The following is a 20,482-nucleotide window of genomic DNA, read 5'->3' as shown; positions in this document are numbered from 1 at the left end:
ACACGATTGTGACTCTTTCTGTACAACATTCACTCTCGTTTCAGTGGCAAATCATATAAAAGCCCAGAGGAATAGCCAGGCAAGAGGGAAAACAGGTACCTTTTTGCTGCCTTTCTGCTGAACAAAAGCTGGGGTACCAGCAGCATGCGCTTACAGCCAGCATCTGGCGTTTCTTTAAGTAGGAAAGTCCCTCACTCTCAGCCACCATATTTACGTTCAGTATATGTGAAACAGCTTGAGTTAACAAGGCTTTCAAATGACTGCACCATATGAAACCCCCAGCTTCTCGAATGAATTGTTTGAAAAGGTAGTGAAAACTGGCTCCTGGTACCCTGGTCCTTCACCAGGATCTCTCCTTTCACCTTGGCTGTGTCAGAGAGAAGGCTCTGCTGAGCCTCTACATGCCTGATCTGCAGGTGGAGAACTAAAGCCACATTGGTCTTACAAGGATCTGCTTCTTTTCCTCCACATGCTTCCTCTAGTAATTGGGACATGTTGGTAAGTCTTGTGTGTATTTTCAGAAACAGGAATAGGAAGAAAATTCATTAAGCTTTGCAACCTTGAAAGTACTAAAGATACACAATCACAACCTATCAATCACTTTTTTATTGAGCAGAAAGTAGATATCAAGCTTAAAAAAAAAAAAAAGCTGAAAGAGTGGGCACCAGATGGAAGAACTACAGAAACCACTTCTACTCACATCAGCTACAACCAGCAAATACCTCATGGCACTGTGAGCCACGGATTTCTGTGGGGGCACAGTGTATGACATCCTTCAGAAATATTTTAGGTACAGTGAATCTAACTCTTCAGGCATGAAGGATAAAGCTAACTTACACTGATGCAGTTAAACACTGAATCTGAAATTAAAATATTTTCTTTAGAAATACTGTATTTGTACCTAATCTATTAATACAGGACAAATGATTCTGAGGACAGAAAGATGCCATCTACTCATAAACCTAACATGGAAACAGCAGAGAGACTGAATAAGTCTGGCTGGGTCCAAAAGAAACAGCCATTATTCAGGGGGTTTCTAACCTTAGCAGAGAGCACTGCAGGCTTCTGAAATAGCTACAGGGATGTATATGAAGAACAATATGCTGTGTCATGGCTGGCTGGTGAGAACAAGGCAGAGGAGGGCTTGCAATGGAGCGAGTGACGAAGATGGATTGATTTGAGTGCTGTTTAAACCTGGTTTATTATGGGGCTGCGATTGACAATGTTGCAAGCTGCTCACCTCCCAGAGAGATAGGCATGTGGGCCATTCTTTGATTTCATAAATCATCCAGGAACATACCCAGAGCACTGACCTTTTATGGGGAGGGAGCTGAGGGCATCCAGCATAATTTAACACCAGCATGTCGGATGGCATCCAGCACAGTTTAACACTCCTTAACCTCTGCCTCATTAGACATCTGTCCTGTCATTTATCTTTCTGTTTATTTTTTAAGTGATATATTATTGGTAATAACTAAGGAATGGACACTGATGTTACTCTCCATGGAGCTGCCATTAGTCAGCTGGAAGTCAGGCCAGCATCTCTCTGAAACTGGTACACAGAATAACTTTTAAAGGATTTTAGATATTCTTTGCCAAGCAATTTCCTCCTGGCATGGGCAGATAGCACCCCTATTATATGACCTTTTATTTATTTTTGCTCTTTCCAGACCAGATTTTAGGAGTTTTTAAAACCAGCAAGTATTCTTACTGTTGGTAATAAGACCTGAAATTTTTTTCAGCAGAAACTTCATCCTGTCTGTGACAACCATGGCTAAATAAGAAGCCAGCAGGGAAATGGTAGGGTCTTCCATTCCAACCACATATATATACATGCTTGTATATGGTGTGCACAAATACACATGCTCACACTCTTCCCTCCTTCCTAGGTCATCGCCAAAATGGCAGATATTAAGACTCCTTTCTAAATACAAATAATTTAGCACATTTATAATGGACTGAATATTGGAGATTTCATTTATGCTGACTTTCTTTATCAAGCAGCAACTATTTTTCCAACATTTGGTATATTGAGTTACATTTTGGGAGGGGAATAAAAAGCAAAGAAAGCATGAGGCCACAGTGAAGGGAAAATAAAGTATTAAACATTTTTTCTGTGTTGTGTAACAAATGTGTTGTGATACTGGATGGGAAATAAATTCCAGCAAAGATTCTTCTATGGTACACATGGTACTAAGCATGAATTTGGATTTAAAGCAGATTATAAAGAAGGTACAAGTCCAAAAGGACCTGTAAATTAAAAAAAAGGCATTCCATATTTGTTTATACTGTGGATATTTGTGAGTCAGCTCTATAACAGCTGTAACACCTTGAGAAAATATTGATCATGTTTTGTTTAGCTGAATATCAATATTTTGCTTTTAAATCCATCATCACATGAAATATATTGAAATTTTCAGCAATAACAAACAATTTTATATGAGCAATATTACCACTGAGACACAGATTGAAATAGTTAAGGAACCCACTTGCTGACCTGAAACGTCCTCTATTTAAACACGCGCACACACACACACATAGAAGCTTGCAGAAAAAAAAAAATCCTAAAAAATATGAAATGTCCTGAGAAACTACATGAGTCAGGTATCCTTGAAATTTGTATTATAGTGATGAAAAAGCCCAAAGTGATGGGAGGCAACTCTGGTTGAGGCAGGCAAGCACAGCCAAGAAGGAATTCATTGGGTGGGAGGGAATTCGCCGGGGTACCAGAAGCTTTACTTTCCAGATGTACTTTATTTATAAAGCTCTTAATCCTTTTAAAACTACCTACATCCCACACAGATTTGCCATTGCTTTATTGCTTAATTAATACCATAATCTCAGGTTTTGTGTAACACCATGATTAGAGAAAAAAGCTACGTGCAAATGCTGCCAGATCTAAGAGGACACAGTGGAAGAGATGTTATCATAAGCAAGACCTCTGCTCTTTCACTGCTTTGTTTCATACTATGCAATTGGGCATTTAGCTGTACTTTCTTGAAAGTTGGAATCATGTAACTGGAGTTTAAAGCTTTAGGGCTGCTGTCACCTTGACTCAAACTCTTCACCTACTTGATCAGCAGTGAGAAAACTGCATGTACCAGTGAGCCACAGGCACGCCTGTGCACTACAGGATGCACTTCTGAAAAGGTAGAGCAATCAGAACAAATCCAGTAAGGTGTTCCTAGGAGTATGAAAGCCACCAATACCAGGCTCTTGTGAAATCTCAAGTATTGTTGGCCGTTTGGGTCACCCACGTTGACAGAAAGGGAACTCGTACCAGAACAGGTGCAGAACTGGCTGCTGGTTTGATCCAAGTAACAGAGAGTTTATTTTACAAGAGGAAATTAAAAGACAGTGGCTTATTTAGCCAAGTAGATCCAAGTCTGAGAGGGGATACAGTCATTCTTTGTAAATACAGCTGGAGGATAAACACCAGAAAAGGGAAAGAGCTTTTTAAGCTTAAAGACAATGATTTGGCAATAGAACAAAGAGGTATTAGACAGCCATTAAGAAATTCAGGCTGGAAACTAGGTATAGATTTCCAGCTCTCATGAAGGTGAATTTCTGGACCTACCACTTTTTTGTAGCCTTGTGGTCAGAATTCACCACTAATTTGCGTGGATTATGTAAGATTTTACATAACAGAGTGCAACAGGCCAAGCACACACTGTGCATCAGTGCCCTTCTCAACTCTTCCCACCCTTTCCCAGACCGCCATGATTGTAAACCAGTCCAGACCATATTTCTGGCTTATGTTTCTGTCTTCTCGTCCTTTAAAAACCGGGGCATGAAAGGCACCAGGATGAAAATAACTCATACCATGCCCACACTTCAGTAGTGTCCCGGGGTGGGTGTCAGGAAGCGCTCCAAGCTATCTAGGTATGTGATTAAAGGATCTTGCAAAACTCTTTCAGTCAGAAGAAGCCTCCTGGAGTCCATTTCTGCCCAGCACACAGACTGAACTCTGTACTCATTGCCTAATCGTACTTAAGAGCAGCATTTAAATGTTTGAGTCTTTCTCCTAATTAAGTGCCAAAAGTTTCAAGCTTTCTCCTCAGCAAGGAGAGACTCAACCCAGCCCAACCTTGACGTAAATCTAATGACACTAATCAAGTTATGAGTCAAATCTGGCTCATTTTTTCCCCCCATTAGTAATAAAATGTAAAGCTTTATTTGGAAAGTACATAATAAATAACAATATCAACAAAATTCATCATTTCCCCAGCATTACCCTATAATGAAAAGCAATGATGTTAATAAAAAGCAGGCCATAAACAAAACACTGTTTAGCTCTGTGTTTCTAGTTAAATTCTAAGGCTTTCAATTTTTGTATATTGTAGTAGAAAATGGGTTATTTAGAATATTCTAAATCTATAAATGCATCTAATGACTTGAAAAAAAGAAATTTTAGATTTTATAGTCTTCTGTTATTATTTAAAATCCCAGACAGGGTTACTATAACATACACAAAATAGATTTTGTTTAGCAAGAAATTTAGAGATCAGAATTCCTGTAAACACTAGTGTAACATTTGGACACAATAAATTCAGCTTCCCTTTCTATGCTAGTGATATTCTGCATAAATGCCTGCAGATCATTTACTTTGCAAAACATTTGATGAAAAAATACGAGGTTTTGTTCTGGTTCTCTCAGGACAGATAGCATGCTCACTAGCCCTGGGACAGACCCCCACCAAAAGTAGGCACCCACCACACGACACTGAACCTGAAGAAAGCCTCCATCTGACCCTCCCTCCAGACTCTGGTTGCAAAGCCTTGGAACATGACTCATACCTGTGCAGAGTTATCCTCTGAACTGCAGAGAAAAGAAAAGGGGTCCCACCTCACCCTGTAATAGCAGTATTTTTATCTCCCAGATAACTCAGGCAGGATTTTTTCTTTTTTCTTTCTTCAAGAGATCAAAACCCCTGGCCTTGGTGCAGTGTGTATACTCAGCATGCTGGCATGTGACCAGCCAAGTGGCACAGAACAGGCACCCAGCGTTGGTCTGATGGACACAGCACTCTGGGGTATCACCTCTGAAACCTAACACAGAGGTCTGCACTGACAACCTGCAAAACTTGTGCTGATGGCAGGTCCCCAAAGCTACACTTGTTTAGCCCTAAAAGTGGACATTTAGTCTGAGGATATAGAGATGGCATGAGTGGGGTGGGGTCAGTTGTCTGCTCTGCCCAGACTGGCAAGGCTTTTGAGCACAGTGGGAGGCGGGGACTGAGCTGGGAGACCCCTCCAGTCCAGCTCACTGAAGGGCTTTGTGGCCTAGCCCAGCCGAGGACCACATCACATGTTCCACCCTTGGCATCAGGGCATGACTCCTCAAACCAGGATAAAGCCCAAAGTCCTATCTGCTCCACTGGTGGGCTTCAGCAGCTCCAAGGGTGCTTGACATGAGCTGCCAATTTGTGTTTGAATCACTCTCCAGAGAAATCTTTAAGTAACCAAACCAACAGTGTGTGAAAATGACCATGAAAGTACATTCACTAATCAAAAATGCCAATATCTGAATAATTCTCGAGAAAAATTGCAGTATCTTTATTTTTTACAAAAGTATTCTTTTTTCCTGGTTCATGCTATTAACAATCCATGCTGTCTCAGCACACATGACTGACTATGGACATGGTCCTGTTCACATGCTGAGACACCAGGTATAGACTCACCCTGAGGTGGTTACACCAAGGTGTCATCTGGACCTGCTCCAGACCACAACAAATGAAAATGACGAGTGAGAAAATGACAGTGTGATAAGGTTAAATATCAGCTTTGCAAAGGACCCTATGAATAAAGTCAGTAGGAAAGATCTTCCAAAAAATACAGATAGAGATCAGATGTCTTATTTTCCTCCAAGCTCACCTCTAAAATTTGTTCACCACTTTGGGTTCATGAGGAGTGATATTCCTTGCATAGAAGGTTTTGTCTGTCTACCACACATGCTCCTCTCTTTCAAAGATGACTTCTTAGTCCTCAGAGTCTGCTGCAAAAATGCTGCAGTTTTGTTGTTGTTGCAAAGCAATGAGTGCAGGGATGTGAAATTTCCAGCATTCACAGCAAGTTCATTTAATCTGCAAGTGTTTGTGTGGAATTTTTAGTTAGACAACCCTGAATTGTCTTTAGATGCATCAGTTAAGTTGTTGAAGTTTCCCAACTATTTCTGTTGGAATTCAGCTTCATTATAATAACAGTGGTACAGAAATTTGGAAGGTACATACATTTCCAAGAAACATTATCAATTCCCAGTCTAATTCAGGTTCCCAGGTGCCCAAATTATTTTTTGAAACTGGACTTCACAATCGAAATTATTTCTAATTACAAAAGTTCTTTTTCCTGATGCCAGCATATGAAGCAATATCATCTGATGTTGATAAGTTGTTCTTTGTCTAAGGAAATTCTCATTGTACACAACCTTCAGAAATTCATACTGTGAATGAGTTTCCACTCTTTTGCGCAATATTGCCTGTTTCTTGACTTAACTTTTTCTATAAATCTGCCACCCATATTTAATTAAAATACATGCACAATTCCTGAACAAGGAGATTTTGTACAACAGCGTTTAGTGTTAAGATATTAAGGGAACAAGTCTAGACATATGCTGAGTATCATATCATTCCTCATCCCACCACATCCATATACTATAGCTGGATAATTTCACTGTGGCACCAGAAGGCAATGCTTTTAATTAGCCAAACCAAAATCCTCTGTCTCCTCCAGAAATAGTGTTGCCTTTTCTCCTGCAGAGGATATGGTACAGCTCTTTCTGAAATCTTCAGACTTGCTAACAGAGCAAAAAGCAAGGAGCCAGATAACCTCCTTCTCTCCTCCCGAAAAAGGCTATTGAGCATACCTAACAGTCCAGAGCTTGCCAATTTTTATCCTGTCTTAGAACAACATCTAAGAAATGTATAAATTGCATATTTTAAAAAATTCACATGGAAGAAAGTCAAACTAAATGCAACGTGTCCAAATGGCGTTTCAGTTATATAAAAGAAACTTCTTCGCGCAGGTTACAAGATGGTGGTTTCTGAGCAGGGCTGTATGGTGAAGATATTAAAGCACTGAATTGTAGGTCAATGTCTGAGTTGATATTAATACAGCCAAAAAAAGAAAGTGTGCTTTCAGCTGAGGTTTGGAATAAGTGGTGAAGCAGCGAAGCAGAGGTACAAGAAGGCTGTTTTGAATGGCAGGAGCTTAAGAGAAGGTGATTGTCAAACCAGTGGTGTTTGGAAAGAAACAAGAATCAAGATATAGCAAGCCTAAAAGGGCAAGAGCAATGGCAAGCAGATGAAGATAGGAATGAATTTCTGAGAAAAATGGCAGAAATTTGGGGAAGACTTTCAAAATAGTATGGAAACATGTCAACAACATTTTAAAGATAGTAAAGAGTTTAAAAGAAGAAAACATAATCCAGATATCTCTCTGTCATTACCTGATGCACAGTAACAAATGTCACAGACTCGCTGTTTCCAATAAAGGGCACTGTTCCACACTATTAAGTCCAATTTCTGAAATATTGAATGAAAGATTATTTTTGGAAGCATAAACTGGGAAATCACTGACGTCTCCTTTGTACACTGATTTACCAGCTTTTCCAAAGAGCAATATAAGAAGCTTTTATGAGTTCCTATCAAATATGGCTTCATTTATTTGTCAGAAAGTTCACAGAAAGTACAGAAAGTGAGCTACTTTATTGCTTACATCAAGAGTGAGGGGCTAGGAGCAATTTTATCCCCATATCCTTCTGCAGTAGTTGCATTGTTTGAAAAGAAAAAGGAGAGGAGAGGAGAGGAGAGGAGAGGAGAGGAGAGGAGAGGAGAGGAGAGGAGAGGAGAGGAGAGGAGAGGAGAGGAGAGGAGAGGAGAGGAGAGGAGAGGAGAGGAGAGGAGAGGAGAGGAGAGGAGAGGAGAGGAGAGGAGAGGAGAGGAGAGGAGAGGAGAGGAGAGGAGAGGAGAGGAGAGGAGAGGAGAGGAGAGGAGAGGAGAGGAGAGGAGAGGAGAGGAGAGGAGAGGAGAGGAGAGGAGAGGAGAGGAGAGGAGAGGAGAGGAGAGGAAAGGAGAGGAAAGGAGAGGAAAGGAAAGGAAAGGAAAGGAAAGGAAAGGAAAGGAAAGGAAAGGAAAGGAAAGGAAAGGAAAGGAAAGGAAAGGAAAGGAAAGGAAAGGAAAGGAAAGGAAAGGAAAGGAAAGGAAAGGAAAGGAAAGGAAAGGAAAGGAAAGGAAAGGAAAGGAAAGGAAAGGAAAGGAAAGGAAAGGAAAGGAAAGGAAAGGAAAGGAAAGGAAAATGCATTTCTATGTAATCACATTGCACTTGGAAAAGCCTTCCTCATTAGCTTTCAGACATTAGAAGAATCTGTGTTCCTTGTTAAAAGAATAAATCTTGGCAAACTACCATTGTGACAGAATGGGTTATATCTGTGTCAAATTATGAAGGCTGTGTTGTATTAGGAGTGCAAACAAGCCAGGACATGCCCAATTACAACCTATTACACTGAATTCATATGGCTGCCGGACCTAAAAAGATTTTTCACACCTCAGGAAAAGGCTAATTGCCATGAAGCCTACATCCCCTCTGTTTGGGTACGCTTATAGGTGCGGGTGTAAAGGGACACACGTGAACTCTGCCTGTATTCAGAGCTAGGAGGAGAGGAGCCAGCTTCAGTACAGAAGCCACGTAGGATATGTCTTCACAGTCGATTGCAGGCAGATGTGAGCTCCCTTAGCCAGCACTCTGAACTAGCAGGCAGAGTTGTTAGCCATGTTTACTGTGGCACAGAGTCATTTTTGAAAGAAACAGAAAACAAAAAACAACAGCGTTTTAGATCTCTGTCCTGCCTTCCTCATAAAGGTCTGGGTTCGGGCCTCTCCTTGTCGATACAATTTGCATTGTACTGCCAGACAACACTTATGAGTTGAGGCTCAGCGTGTTCCTTGCGGCAGTTTTGCAGTCTCCGGAACGTATGTGCAACAAACGCTGCCTGCAAAAGACACACACTCACACACTAATACACCACCAATCTCATTCTATCAAGCAAACCTACTCTGCAGCTCCCAAAATAAAACTAGCCCAGTCTAGCAAGACTGGAAGAAGAAGGCAGATTCTGTATCTATCCAGATATGCTTAGAAATGCCCACCTTTTTCTCCCTGCAGCTGCTCTGCTCCTGTGGAGTACAAACACTGCGTAGGGAAAGCCCTACAGGAAAGCGGGGTTCTGGTCCTTCACTGCACAGTGTCACCACTGACTTTGAAGATTTGTAAACGAAAGGGACCAGGAGGCTTGCTGGCTTTCTTCTCTGAAAATTATTGCTGGTTACATCAGTGTTTCACTGAACCTTAACTACAGACTAGGAACCCCATTGCAGCCAGTGCTGCTAAAACCTTCCAATGAGATTATGAACTAATTAAAGCAAACAGGAGTGCTGGGAAGCGTGAAGCATTTTTCATTAGCAGGGTATAGAGTGACCTGAGCACATCAGTAGCCCTGTCACGTCTATATATTAGGGAGAGAATGAGATCAGGCTTGAGGGCTCGGAGTCTCAAGACTTGTTTATAACATGATATTTAACTCCCACATGCTGCAAAAGTGAATGATTCACTTTATGTGTTATATTTCTTTGCTGAGCACAGCAAAGGAGTTAGACAAGAAGCTGAAACTACACAATCTGGTGCAGAGGTGTGGAATGTGGCATGTGTAAGCAGCAGGGTGAGTAAGTATGTGCAAGCAATTAATGGAAGTCTGAAATATCTGTGAAACACTGTCAGGGATTTTTAAGATCTTGATTCACCTTACATGAAATCTCCTGCAGGACTCTGTTAGCTTTAGAGACTGTGCCCTTAGTGGAGTTTCCCAGGTGCAGGAGACTGAAGAACAAGACAAACATTCATGACCATCCCATAATAAATAAAACCTTGTTATTGGGACAGTCATCTAACAGTAATTCTGCTCTGGCTGAGCTAGGGACTAACTCCAGATGGAGTTTTCCATAGCGTATGAGTGTTCTATATATCTGGCTCTTCTGAGAGAAATGCTGGGACAACTCAGTCACTTTCTCCATCCAAAATTCTGACCTGTATTGTGGCATGTCAATACAAAACAAGACAAAGTAGGACCTAATAATTTTAAAGAGGAGGGAGAGGGGGAGAAAGAGAGAGAGGGAGAGGGAGATGGAGAGGGAGATGAGAGGGAGAGGGAGAGGGAGAGGGAGAGGGAGAGGGAGAGGGAGAGGGAGAGGGTCTCATACCCCACTCAAGAACTCAGACACCAATTTCAGCAGACAGTTCTGTGTCCATCTGGGAAATGCAGCCACCAAGAGGCCTATATGCACAAGCCACGTACTAGAAGCAATGCTGAATAATAGATCCTCTGCTGGATGGGATGTAGTGTCAACACAAGACAGGTGACCATGGAGATAGGCACTCAGCTGGACTATAACTAACTTCTTTTTAAGAAGGCATTTCACAACCAAGTCCTGTATTTTGTCAGCTTCCTCATTAAGTGCACATAGTTGTACTATGCAATTTGTTTTTCTGCTGTCCAGATCTAGGTTAGATAAAGTGCAATGAGTATCTATTCCCAGAGCTGGGAGGAGTTTGGAAGGATCATCCTCAGTACCCTAAGAGGGATAACACGCTCTGTAAGCACTATTCAGTAAAACATGATGATGAAAAACAAGGTGCATTGACAGAAATCCCAAAAAAGAAGTTAGAAATACTAAATGCAAGCCTTCACATAATACTGTGAGGATGGACAATTGTTAAGTGGGAACTTCAGCATAAATGTTCACCCCATTCTCTTGAGCAGAAAGACAATATATCACCAGGAGTAACACTTATAAAATTTTCCCACCTTGGCAACAAAAAGTACATAAAAGTCAGAGGGGATAAATGTCAAGTAGCATCCAAAGAAGATCAAAAGTAAGGTGTCCATGAATGAGCATCCAAGAAAAATAGCTCAGCTTCTCTCTGGGACAGTAAAGCTACAGAGTAAAGCTGTGGGTATGTATGTGCATGCGATACGGCTTATTTAATGAAGGTCTATAAGCTCAAATCATCTTATATAATCATATTTAAGACAGATAATGTAAAAATTATGACAGAGTTATGAAGATGTGAATAACCTTTTATGTCATTAATTTCTGGAATAACCTTGCTTTGTTCTGGACAATTTCTATCAGAATAATAGAATGTAAACAGAAGTCCAGATATGGGTGCTAACTATTATTAAGCACACAGGATAATTCCCTTTCAATGACATAGTGAAAAAATTAAAAGTGAAAGCAAGGACAGAGAGGAAACAATGACTGGTGCATATTACAGGGATTGGAGGCAAGGACAGAAATTGTCTGAGCATCTAGGGATCTGGCTGCTGACAATTCAGGAAAGCAAAAGCCCTGATAATATTACGTCTGGCCAGAGATATCAAGGGCAGCAAGGAAAGTTTCTATAGCTACACTCTGGTGAGACCCCACCTGGGGAGCTTCATCCAGCTCTGAGATCCCAGCACAGGAAGGATATTGATGTGTTGGAGAGGGTCCAGAGGAAGGCCATGAATATGATCAGAGGGCTGGACCACTTGTCCTGTCAACACAGGCTGAGAGACCTGGACTTGCTCAGCCTGGAAAAGAGAAGGCTTTGGATTGATCTCCTTGCACCCTTCCAGTACCCAAAGGGGGCCTACAAGAGAGCTGGAGAGGGACGTTTTGCAAAATCATGGAGTGAGAGGACAAGGGGGAATGTCTTTAAACTGGAACAAGGTATGTTTAGATTCAATATTATATTAGATATTAGGATGAAATTCTTAGTATGAAACCCTTCTAAGGATGGTGAGGCACTGGAACTTGTTGCCCAGACAAGCTGAGGATGCCTTGACCCTGGAATTTTTCAAGGCCAGGTTGGATGGGGCTTTGAGCAACCTGGTATAGTGGAAGGTGTCCCTGTCTATGGCAGGGGGGTTTTAAGTAGATGATCTCTAAGGAGATGGTCTCTAACTCAAACCACTCTGTGATTCTATGATTTGTAGCAAAGCTGTAGCTGAGAATAAGATCTCCATTTCAGGATGCCCTGTTCTGTATTGCAAAGCTGCTGTTCTGAATCACAGGAACAACTGAAAATTTCCAAGTTGTTCATAAATGAGAATTCTGAAAATACAACTTGATCCAAGAGTATCAGAATATTTAATCTGAGACTCTAAAAACATAATATAAAATCAAATAATGTTGAAATTAAATAAGATTTCAAAATGAAATGCAAGATGGGACTTTTTTGTTTCTGGAACATTTTTTCCAGTTTTCTTTTGTAACAAAATTATAGTGAATCTGACAGTTTTATTAAGCAATTTTCATTCCAGAAAAAATACATTCTCTATTTGAATTTGGTTTTATTAATAGAGCTGTGGCCAACTATATTCCTACTACTCATTCACTTGAAAAAAAAATAAAAGAAAGAAGGATATCCAACAAAATTATCAGGCAAAATATTTAGCACCAATAAAGACAAGTACAGCCATAAGTTTCAGATCAGTCCAGGGTTTTCCTAGGAATCAAAACCAGATGAGATATTTAAAATGGGCAAAGAGTTTCCATAGAAAACATTTACAAAACAAAAGATACCATATAGTGCATAAGTCAAACGTTATTGATTAGGGAGAGACTTTCTCTCCAAATGAGTTACTCTGGACTGCCTGCTATGGCATTTTGTCTACTTTTCCTGCGCAATGTTTGATGCTACTCAGAAACAGGTAGTGTATGAATGGACAGACAGTCGGCCTGATGCTGTTTGAACCTCTCTCTGATAATGTGCATCTACATGAAGTAGTGGATCTGTTTTGCAGGCCTCATTGCTGGAAGACCCATTTCCCCCACACTCTCTGTCCCCAAACCCTTGCATTTGCTCTTTCAGAATAATTAAAGACTTGGCTCACAATCCAACAACTCCCTCATCCATAATCTTACTGCTTGGAGAGACCTCTTTTGGAGAGAGTTTTCACTGAAACACTTCCAGAGGTCCCCAGTTTCCTCTGCTGACATAGGTCTGGCCATCTCTTTGTACATTTTTTACTGTGTTTACTTAGTCAGATGACTTTTATGTCACGGTTTGCAAGTCTGCTCATTCCTTTCAGCAGCATTTCCTCCTCTTGTTTAAAACTTGCTGAGTGCCTTCTTACATTTATGAGGGAGCCCATCTACAGTTCAACCAGAACACTAAATATATTATACATTCTGTTTATAACATGCCCTGGAGAACTGTAGTTAACAGTGCAGATAAAAAAAAAATTGGCTATAGTGTTCCTTAAAGGAAAGAATTAAGAGGGAAGCTCACAAAAGTGCAATTCTTACCGTCAGTCAGACAGATGCACTTATCTGCTTCCCCAGCGTTACCTCATAGGCAGTGAGACACTTAGCTGCAAAATTTATCAGCTATGAGGTCATTAATAAAGCTGGCCAGTCTCAGTAGTCACTTAAAAGACGATAGTGCTCATGATAAAGTAAAATACTAGAAGATAGTTTTGTTATAGGCGAGTGGCTGACTTACGATTTTGTAGTTTACAGGATTTTGACAATGCATGCTTTGAAATTTCTGGCCTAGATTTTCAGCCAAGGAGCCATTTACATATTTCCCTCAACCTGGCTTTAAGAATCTAGGAATACAAGTGAGCCCTCGCCAAAGAATATAAAGAAAAATGCAAGAATTTAGATTTACAGTAGAGCTGATGCAGCTTAGCTTGGAGAAATCTCACCAAGCAAGCAAGCTCTTCTCCTTAAAAGAAAGCTCTTTAAGCTTGCAAGCTATGGAAAGTTTTACTAATATCCACGGAAAATTCTGATATGAAAGTAGGAAAGCAGCAAAAATTTAAAAGTATAATTATAAACTATGGTGTCAACACTCTATTTATGCAAGCTCTTAGCTTGTGCCACTTCAATGTTGTCCCAGTTCCCACTCAAAGGAGCCAAGGGGCAAGTGTTCCTGCATGGAGCTGTCATCTAGAATGCAGCAAAGAGTACCTGAGCACATCTTTGTTCCCTGGCAGGAAGGCTTGTGGATCACAACTTTCAGCTGAGCTCACCCATGAAGAAGGAGTCAAGTTGCGTGTATGTGCCAGGCTCAGAGGTCACACACAGACGTGAAGTTCAGACCCCACTGGTAAGCTCCAGTGAACTCAGAATGTGGGTAAGGGCTTGATGCAGCCCCAGATGCAGAAATGTGGGACATAAAAAACTCCCATTGATCATAGCTGCCTGTGATTCTGTGACCATAAAACCCTGCTCAAGCTCCTAAATAAAATGCTCCCCGAGACCAAAAGGTTTCCATTATCCTACACAGGACTATTGGGAGCTGCTTTCTCTTCCCAACACCCCCTCATGCTGCCCCTCTGCCTCCCGCCCATCTTTTCACATATCCACCAGCAACAAACTCTCTGCCCCAGTGCACAGAAGCTGCTTCTTATCAGACCCTTAAATATACATATCCTAGAGCTACAGGAAAATTACAATCCAAATTGTGCAAATTGAGGGCCACATCTTCCACAAACCAGGCAGAAAACTGCCGAATGCTTGAAGGTATATTTTCACAGTTAACACACACAGCAGATTAGTTTCAAATCAGCTGCCTAATCAGGGTTCCCAGGAAGGCTGCGGGCACATTTTTCAAAGATGAAGAGAAGAGCTTTCCTGCCACTCTAACTACAGTCCTTATGAAATCCCAGAGAGCAAGGCTAGCTAGACACAGGGTGGGTTTCTCCCTTGCACATTCCTTCTATTTCAGGCTGCCCCCTTTCTCCCAAGAAACTAAGTACAGTGTACATCTTCTTATCACAGGTTTTTTTGGTTTTAATCTTCTCATTTTCTTTCATTATATGAGATGCACTTCTCCAAATATTCTGTCGCACAAGAATTGATGTTGAAGTTTTAAAACCAAGTATACAGTTGGGGGGGGTCGGGGGGGGAAGAAAAAGAAAACCCTCTGCCACATTTTTTAACCTGATTATACGATGGTGTATACCTCCCAATTGTCTTACCTTCTTATAAAGATGGTAGACTGCAAAAGGAGTTACTGTATAAGTGTCCCACACTTATTAACAAACCTTCTCAATTTCCTCCTTCAGTTTAAAACTCAGGTTGTAGGAGTGCTCACCAAGGGGACCCCTATGTGGGACACCACACTATGTAAAGCCATCTCTGAAATATATTTCTTTGAATTTAGAAGTAGACTCTGCACACTTGCATGAATGACTCTTAGATGCAGAGCCCTCCCTGTTTTCTTTATTTGCAGCCTGTGGCCTGTGTGGAAGCAGCCATGGGCCCTCAACCCCTTTGCTGCTGGTGCAGAGTGAACTGCCTGGGAAGGTGGGCAGCTGGTAATGGTCACAGAGCGAGGACAGCATTCCCACTTGTGGCCATAACAAATATATCGCAGGCCCCTACCCTGTCAGCAAAGTGCTTCCATAAGGCAATGACTCTCTGAACCCATCTGAAAGCCTCTTGGAGAGCTTTCCCAACTTTTACAGTTTAGTCTGATTTGTATCCTTTTCCTCTGTCCTATGTAGCCACAGAAGGTGGCTCATGCATTTGACTGGGATGGAGGAAGCCACCATCCCTTGACCATATCCTTTGACCGGTGCTGTGTCATTTCCTCTGCTCAGAGACCCCTCTTCTTGACAGCCTGCTATAGCATTATTTTTTCTGCCTTCTGGGAAACCCATCATTGTTCCCTAAATAAGATAATGAGTTCACTATAAAGCTGATATTGGTCTAACCTGCAAATACAGAATTAACATTAATGCCATGCATGACTTTTGCCAAATCCTCGCCTTGTGTCATCACTATGATTGACATGTTTGCAGCACACATTGCAGGAGCTTGATTTGGTTCACAGCTCTCAGTCATTTTTATGTTCAGACATATAATCTAATGAGGTGAAAATGGAAAGCAGCCCCTGAGCATTTGGCTATTGCTGGGAAAGAATGCAAATTAAATATTTGAAAGAGTGGGGCACAGCAAAGTGTGTCACGGAGCTTCGGAGTTCCATCAGGTGCCTCGCCAGCTTGCACAGCCTTTGTGTCCACATTGTCTGCCTGTTGGATGGAGCTGAGAGACAGAAGAATGACAGTCTGGGGAAAAGAAAGAAAGACAGTAATTATGGGACGTATGTGATTAGCATGGTAGCCAGAGAAATTAAACCACTAGTCCCAGGAATCTTCCCTTCTATAAGGTACCTGTGGTGGAAGAGAAAAGCTCCACACTACAGAGTTCAGCTGGAATCCACTCCCTGCTAGTTTAGCTTGATTGCTTTTTTGGATACCTACTGTGGGGGTTCAGTTCCTTGACCTTCCTTTCTATAGAACTATATTGTCCTGCCACGAAGAAAGGCAGATTAAGAATTTGCAGGGATCCTTCCATCACTGGACTCTGACAGGAGTGCTCAGGGAGTTCATTTTCCATGGCTTAAATTGCTCCAGGCTAGCATTCTTATCAAAAAGGTTTGGTTTAATGTAAAACACAGACTTCTTTTATTTCTTTTTAATTTTAGCTTCATATTAAACAGCACTACAAATTTCCCTTTGAACAGCAAGTCCCTGAGCTGCTTTCCTTTGAATAACATATAAATTTAGACTAAACTTTATTGTTCCTGGGTAAATCAGTCTAGTTAAGAAGTTTATAATTATTATTAGAGAGGCAAAATGTTTTACATAACAGCTGAAAAGTCTGGAAAATTCCTGGTGTAATTAGACTATGGGATCATTGTTTGCTTGCTCTTTAAAGGTACCAGCCTACAGCATAGTTTCCAAACTTTGTCTTTTGGGTGCCTTGGGATCTCAACAAGGTCAGAAATAAAAAGAATTAACAGTCTGGTAAGCATTAGCTGGCACCACAGCCATCTCTTCCAGCAGGATTCCCCCCACACCTCCCAGCACACAGTGCTCTTTCTCCACAAACATGTTTCCTCCATAATTTCCCACTGTTACTTCACTACACCGCTGTCTTTCCTCAGGTGGTGCCCGTGCAGGACAGGGCACTGGGGTGGTGGGGAGAAGCCCCTTGAGCCCTGCATCAGTGCAGTGCTGCTGTCGGGCAAGGGGGACATCTGGCTCCTCTGAGCACTGTGAAAGCCTCTTTCTCCCAGTAGCACCACAGGTACACAGGCTGGGAGCCAAAAGTTCATTCCTCTTCCATCCATTAGGTGCTTTGAACTCCCACTTCATCTGCAAAAATGCCTGGACTATTAATTGCCAAGCTTCTGGGTACTCAGAGACAGGAAGCTGTTTCACTTTACAGGGAATAATTAAATAAAAATTTGGCAAGAGAGGTAGAGCTGCTGTTAGAGCAATTCTGGAGTCTAGCAAGCACTCATCAGAGACTCAGGAAAATATTTCTGTCCCTGCTCCAAGGACAGCGTGCACAAGCTTAGATTAAACCTCCCTGAATAAAACACATGCAGCAGAGCAAAGGGAGTAACCAAAAGCCAGGTGTCCTTCCAACACCATGTTTCCACGTGGTCTTCCTCTGTTTCTCTGTCCCCTCATCAGTCAGACCCCACAAAGTCATGATCAGATGGCCCTAAGCTGGAGCTACAACATCTCTAGAAAGTGAGAAACAGCAGCAAAGGAAAATGGAGCAGCAGATGAGGAAAGGACCTTTACCCTCAAATACACAATCCAGTCTACCAAAGTTCAGGCCTTCCCTGAAATTGCTACCAGGCTGAGCAGTGTGGGTAAAGGAGTTTGGAGAACACTTATGTGTGATTCTTTCTGAGGCGCAGGTCTAAAATAGTCACCAACCAGTTTAGTGAACTCCAGGCAAAGGTAGCAGCCAACTGGAGACTTTTACAGACAGACGGAGGGGTTTTACAAAAGAAATGGAGGTGCCTAGACTGAACAGAGATTTTGAGGATCTAAGTTTTGGAGATAGAGCTTGATCCCATTTGGAACCCAGTCTTAAATTCCTATGGTGAAATAGAGGCCAACTGCTGCTGAAGCCTCTGGGAATTTCACTATTGGCTTCAGCGATACCAAGAGCTCCTGTTCAGAGCTAGAATGCAAACACCTATAAATGATAAAAAATAGTCTATTTAGCAAAGAACATGCCATTTTCTCTAGCCCCCGATCATCAACTATACGTAGATTACATGAAATACAAATATTTAATATGGCACTTATAATTTCCAAAGAACAAATTACAAAAATATCCATTTTTGATAGCTCTGAAATTATATCTTCACTACCTTCTGCATGTAAACCTATCTAAAATGCCTGTCAAGTGTAGTAGAAATCTGGGGAATCACTATCACAGTCAAATGCTGTAGATGGATGGTTTCATACTTTGTGGGAAAGACTTGCTTTTCAAATAAAATGTTTAAAACTTCAGAGATATTGATGTATTCTCAGCTAACCAGATGCTGTATACTAACTGTGTGCCAGTATTCTCTCAGTGCTGGAAGAGAAATAGTTGAGACAACATATTTGATAGATTTGTTTAGGGATTTTCTATGCATATGGAAATCATTTGTTTCTCTATTGCAAAGTATGTTTGATTGTTCAGTATTAACATTTAACTAGAAAAAGTAGCTACAGTGCTCCCAGTTGTGAAGCACAAGCTAAACTAAAAAAAACCTGAAAAGCAGCTTCAGCATATCTCATGCTCATTAGGAGAATAAACGATGCAAAAATTAACTGATGACAAGTATGCAGATTTCTGTAACTCAACAGTTTAATGTAAGAGTCTTACTTGGTTCAGATACATAGAATGAAATCCTAAAGGATTGACGTGAGTCCACCTGCAAAAGAAAAAGGCTTGGTGAGCATCAACAGGTTATGAGGGAAAGTTCCACTGAAGTGCTAACTACAAAATGCAGTCCCTAAAGAAAGAAATAATGCCTTGCTTGTATGTTCTCACTACAGAAAAACGTTGGTGTAAAAACTTTCTTCCTTTCTGTTCTTGGGTTTCCCAGAGGTGAGAATTTCAGATGGAACTGCAGCCACATCTGGCATGCACACTGCAAATTCATGCATTGCAGGTGATACAGGAGGCATTGAGTTCATTATGTGCACACTGCAGAGATGCACATGCTTATCCAACTGAATGTATTCCAGACTGGTTAGACTACACTGTGTGCACATCAGTTGTGCACACAGAGAAATGGCCAATTTCTTTCTTCTTCACATAAACTTCATTCCCAAGCAGCTTGGATTTCCTTGGACTTGTCATCTGATAGACCTGGTTTTTTTCTATTTGTAATCAGATGATGGTGAAGAGATCCTTATTTTACATAATATATTCATCATTCCAAAGCATGATTTTGTCATCCTGTTTTACCTTAATTGAGGTTGAAAGTTAAAATTACCAGATGATATGCTTTCTTTCTCTGAGTGGTTACATGTAACTACTTTTCTGGTTTAAAGTTCACAAAGCAAATTCAAAATTTACTTTACTTATATTTATTGTTGCTCCAGCACAAGATCTGTTTCCTTGACAACTTTCTCGAGCAAGCAACTTTAAAAGCAAAATTTCTTTAAAAATTTAATAATGACCCAAAACTAAGCTGGGCAACTGTTGGTTTTTTTCTCTATTCAAATGCATAATAATTTTTTTTTTTGCAATCAGAATCTGCAATAATATTTCCTAAGGCTTGTTTTCTGTGAAACAAAAGACTTGTATATATCTGCTTTGCACAATTTAAAATGTAATATTTCTGCAGATGAGAAGATATAGCCAAACTGAAAATGAACTACTACATTTTGGCATACAATAGAAACCAGATTGTTTAGGTTTATGCATAAGAAATAACTAGAAACGGGGCTAGACTTCTTCCTAGACCAGGGTCTGAATTAAAATCTCATCAGTAAACTTTGGTTGTACATACCACAACAAATATTTCTGGAGGGTATTTAGGACATGGATAGGTTTACTATTATTCCTACAGCTCTATTCCTCCTGACAGGAAAAAAAAAAAGAGCCAGGTTTAAATTTTTAAATAGTTCACTTAAAAATAATGAACTTCCTAAGACCAGTATGCTTCCCAGAGGAATCTGGGTAAAACTTGCAGATGCCCATCCCTAGAAGTGTTCAAGGCCATGTTGGATGGGGCTTTGAGCAACCCGGTCTAGTGGAAGGTATCTCTGCCCATGGCAGAGGTGTTGGAAACAGATGATCTGTAAAGTCCCTTCCAACCCAAACAGTTCTGTATTTCTATGAAAATTGGGCACATGCCTATGCATCCACATTCGCAAGTATGTGCTTCCATATTTGCAAGCTTTGAATCACTATATAAAAACAGCCTACAAAACCTGGAGCTGGAAATGAGCATGGCGTCAAGCTGGAAAGGCAGAGCAAGGATTTACACTGCTAGTAAATAAAACACCCATCCCACCACTACCATCACTGAAGTCCTTTAATTACTCCCCAAGTCTCTGGGCTAAGTGCTGGGTTCATCCCAGGTGTGCCTGCTGACCCCTCTCCCCCCTCATGTCCATCACAGCCTGT

This window comes from Corvus hawaiiensis, chromosome 3 (genome assembly GCF_020740725.1).
Source record: "Corvus hawaiiensis isolate bCorHaw1 chromosome 3, bCorHaw1.pri.cur, whole genome shotgun sequence".
Taxonomy (NCBI): Eukaryota; Metazoa; Chordata; class Aves; order Passeriformes; family Corvidae; genus Corvus; species Corvus hawaiiensis.
This window is presented reverse-complemented; position numbering follows the sequence as displayed.